Here is a 4,940-nt window from a genome sequence, read left to right as displayed (position 1 = left end):
GGTTTTCCCTGGGGCTTCCATTTCCTCCCATTGTTCAAAATTTACCAGAGATATAGGTTAAATGGGTGTAAATTGGGTGGCGCAGACTCATGAACCAAAATGGCCTGTAACCATGCTGTATGTCAAAGAAAAATTTCAATTAATTCTATATATTCTTGTTGAAAACGTGTTATTATTTTCTAAATCTCAAACAAGTAATTTCATGTTTAAATATTTTGTCACTATTTACATGGATGGATTGGGCAAGAATTCTTGGCAGACATCGTAGAAATAACTTCCTTAAAAATACAGTCAGCCTTGACTACAAATTACTTGCACATTGCAATCTTGATGGCATTTTGGCTTGAACATCAGGAAAGTTCCGATTGAATTCTGTCTCATATTTTCCATCCATCTCATTCTACAGGAAGAATCAACATATATTTAATACAGATCCCAAATCCCAAGCTGACCCAACACCACCCACATCGTCAAAGAGAGACAGAAGAGAGAATCTCCGTACTCAATGCAATCTTTGGGGAACCTAAAGCTTTAATGAGTTCCAAATTCGACTTGTCAAAGGGTTCAAGGTAAACCAAAAGGAATAATTACCTGGGTATTTAATTTGGAGATGTTTCTTTAGAGCTCACCTGTTCAATCAAGGTGCACAGTGGCTCTACTATGACCAGTTGACGTATGAGACCATCTTCAGAACTTTACCCCTATAGGAATGGCAAAATACACCATGTTTGTGTCCTTGAGATTTAGAATACAGTCTCTAGACTGGAGCTGAGGTTTGTCTCGTGCTGCTCTTTGTGATCGGGGCCAGACCTTGGTTCAAATCCCGCACTGTACGTTCTCCCCATGTCTGCATGGGTTTTCCCCGGGGGCTCCAATTTCCTCCCACCCTTCAAAAACATACCAGAGTGTAAATTAATGGGGTGTTAATTGGGCAGCACAAACTCATCGGGCCGAATTGGCCTGTTACAGAGCTGTAGGTCTAAATGTTTTTTTAAAGTCCAACAGCAGAATGGACACATTCTGTGATTTCCACCAACATTTTTTTTTGTTTTCAAACAATTTTAGGCAGACCCAAAGAAAGAAAGTGAGAGGATGGCAGAAAACAAAGAAATAGTCTTATTACCAACCCCCACCCCCATCTCCCAATGAACTAATGACGGAATATAGGGCAGCACCTTGTACTTGCTCATTTTTACTTACCCCTGAAGTGAATGGAAAGCAAAAATAAACAGACACATTGTAAAGTGGGTGGTCAGTTTCGTTGAATTTCCTGTCAAGCTGTTGAACTTAACATTACCGCCCAAGATCCCATTGCCCTGTTAAAGAGAGGATTGAGGTAAAATGTTGTCTAAATATTTTTATGTTGAGTGAATGAGATAATTTGGCTCTGACTGAATATAATTTAGAGCTCTGGTATAAAATCTGTATATTTTTTGCTTCAAGTGTGGTCAAGCTTGCTATTTATGGGTTGGGCACCCTTAGCACATACATCAAATTTTCTTTGACCAGAATATTACCAGTACTTATTATTTATCCAATGGGATCAGTGGGTGCAGTTGGAATGCAGAACCACCTTTTAGCAAGAAACAAGGAAAACATTCAACCTCCAGAAGCACCACAGGGAAGTGCCATGAGACTGATTCCCAACATGAGAAAGCCGGACTAAGACTATGAGGGGATAAAAGGGAATTCTGAGCTATTTTCTGAAGAAGGTGCATTGATCTTTTAGAAGTATGCCCAATATCAACCACCATGGTTACTCTGTAGAAAAATATCAAAGCAAGACAAAAAAAAGGAAATAACTTCAAACTGTTGTAGTAAAAACACACAGAAATGCTGGAGGAACTCTTGTATTTTTTTTTCATTTAGACATACTGCATGGGAACAGGCCATTTCAGCCCACGAGCACAAACTGCCCAATTACACTCAATTAACCTACATCCCCAGCATGTTTTGGCATTGGGAGGAAACCGGAGCACCCATAGGAATCTCCGGCAGACACGGGGACGACGAACAAACACCTTACAGACAGCGCAGAATTCGATCCACGGTCCCGATTGGTGGTGCTCTAACAGCATTGTGCTAACCACTACACTAACCTTGCTGCCCACTCAGCTGGTCTCACAGTGTCTACAGGAGGTAAATATATATTCATTAACACCTTTTGTGGGTCTGGACACCTCCCCTGGCCAGTCTTCGATCTTTATTCCTACACCTTCCTGTGCTTTGCTTATTCCTTGAAGAAGAGCTCAGGCCCAAAATATCAGTAATATTTTTTTACCTCCTATGAATGCTGCGAGACCTGTTGAGTTCCTCCAGCATTTCTATGTGTGTTTACTACAATCACAGCATCTGAAGACTTTTGAATTTCACTTCAGACTGTTGTAGGACAAAAAGAATAATTAGTAGTGGAATAAGGAGGAACTATTATTATTACTTACAAGTTATTCATGCTGTTTAAGAGGCTTCAAGACAGACACATAAGCATGCAAAGAATAAGGGATATGTATCATGTGCACGCATTATGTTCAGGGCAGGCACTTGGTCCAGAAGGCCTGTTCTCTGTAAGGTTTTTCACAAACTGCTAAATATTTTATTTCCTCTCCTTCTTTCTAGTTCTATCTAATATCTGAGATTGGTTGGAGGGAAAGAAACAGTTGAGTGCACTCTGGCTGACGGCAGAAGACAATCTCAAGCATTCACCGTTTAAACTTAAGGAGGCTGCCAGATAACAGTGCAGCAGAAGAAACCCAGCTCCCAGCAGCAGTCACTTAAACCAATCAGATCAAAGGATAATGAGAAATAAGAGAAGGAGTACGTGATCCAGCCATTGACCCTGCTCCCCCATTCAATGAAATCATGGCTTATCTGATGATGGGCTCATCTCCACCTATCTGCCTTTTCTCCATATCCCATAATTCCCCACTATGTAAAAATCTATCCAACCTTGTCTTAAATGTATTAACTGAAATAGCCTCCTCTGCTTCCATGGGGGCAGAGAATTCCATAGATTCACCACCCTTTGGGAAAACCAGTTGCTCCTCATCTCCATCCTAAATTTACTACCCCAAATCTTGAGGCTATGTCCTCGAGTTCTCGTCTTTCCCACCAATGGAAACATCAACCTACCTCTATCTTAACTCTGCCTTTCATAATGTTATACATTTCTCTAAGATCCTCTCTAATTCTTATTGATGCACCATCAATCACCACTAAAAGACTCTGAGGATGTGAAACTGATAGGCTCTTCTGAACTATAGACTGGAGCAACAATCAACCTCATTGACTCATCATGGCAGGGTGAATGGGTCAGAGGTGTATCCACCTGGCAGTAGCCAATCACAATATAATAGTGGTTTACCAAATTTATGAATTCCAGCGAGTACAGTCCCAGACCACCCAATCTCTCCTTAAAGGCTAACCCCTTCATCTCAGGAATCAACGTGGTGGACCACATCCAAAACCAGTACATCCTTCCTCAAGTAAGGAGACCAGAACTGCATGCAATATTCCAAATGTGGCCTCACCAGTGCCTTGTCCACTTGCAACATAGCTTCCCTGCTCTTAAATTCAATCCCTCTAGCATTGAAGGCCAACGTTCCATTTGCCTTCTTGATAGCCTCCTGGTGCACCTGCAAAGCAACCTTTTGTGATTCATGCACATGCTCTCCCAAGTCCTCCTGTATGGGAGCACGCTGCAATCGCTGACCATTTAAATAATAATCTGATCTTCCATTTCTTCTTCCAAAGTGGATAACCTTATCATGAAGATAAGTGTGATCAGACTGAGCACTAAGTTCACACTTGAATGGCTGAATTGCATGTCAATTTAAGTACAGAAAGAGAAGGAAAGGAATCATGGATTAAGAAATGTTTAATAAAAAGTTAAATCTTCTGTTTTAAAATGTCCAGCACCAATCTGAAATAAGACTTCAAACTTATAGGTTGATGGGTTCATTGTCAGGAGTTAATATGTATCATGTTAAATGAATGGAAGGGGAGAAATATTTCAGGCCTTTTTCAGACCATTGATGAGGCACAGAGCAAGATAGCAATTTGGTTAAAAAAAAAACAACTGGGTTAGTAATTTCTGGGTTTATCACACATCAGGCCGTCCTCTGAAACTGCTTTACTGTTTGCAATGCTATTACAGCGCCAGAGATACAGGTTCGAATCCGCTGCTGCCTGAAAGAAGTTTGTACATCCCCCCCACCCACCACCGTGTCCACATATTTCCACCGGTTTCCTCCCACATTCCAAAGGCTTGTGAACAAGCAGGTTAATTGGTCACATGGGTGTAATTGGGTAGGCCAGAAGAGTCTGTTACCCAGCTGTATCTATAAATTCTAAATGAATCATTAAACTCCCCATTTATTTCATAGCAAATTTTTTTTTGTTGTTCATAGAATAATTCTCTACAAACCTTGAAACTGATTGAGAAAGTGATGCACTGTGCAATAAAATGTTCCACAATAAATTTGTCCATTTGTTTTCTGATATCAGTTTAAATCTGATCCTAAATCCAAGCTTTTTTTTAGATGCCATGTGTACCCTAATATTTCCCCACTTTCATTTCATTTTGTCTTCCCAAATAATGAGAAGTAGCGTATCATTCCAGATTGTGTTCCAGGTGCTCCTTAACTTACGATGGGGTTGTGTTCTGGCGAATCCATCGTAAGTCAAAATAGAATACCTCACCGACTGCTTTTTATAATTAAATTTTGAATACCTTTATTCCACACGGGGAAAAAAACCATTAACGTACACAGCTGAAACCACACTGGGCATGAAGAATGCTCCTTGCATTGCTGCCATCTCCCAGCATAGCGCAGGAGCAAATCAGAATCTAAAGTTGAAAATACGGATACAAACCATCATAACATTGAAAAATCGTAAGTCGGACTATCGTAAGTAGGGGAGCAGCTGTATTTATGTACAGG

At 40.5% G+C, this 4,940-nt stretch overlaps 1 long non-coding RNA gene across 1 annotated transcript; it reads left to right on the top strand.

The window, feature by feature from the left end:
* Positions 1-414: 414 nt before the first annotated feature.
* On the top strand, positions 415-4,481 carry LOC138740146 (uncharacterized). The gene is made up of 2 exons (XR_011342703.1): positions 415-569; positions 2,617-4,481. It is a non-coding gene; the product is annotated as an uncharacterized lncRNA (long non-coding RNA).
* Positions 4,482-4,940: the final 459 nt, after the last annotated feature.

The sequence above is a fragment of the Narcine bancroftii genome, chromosome 7 (genome assembly GCF_036971445.1).
Source record: "Narcine bancroftii isolate sNarBan1 chromosome 7, sNarBan1.hap1, whole genome shotgun sequence".
Taxonomy (NCBI): domain Eukaryota; kingdom Metazoa; phylum Chordata; class Chondrichthyes; order Torpediniformes; family Narcinidae; genus Narcine; species Narcine bancroftii.
This window is presented reverse-complemented; position numbering and strand designations above follow the sequence as displayed.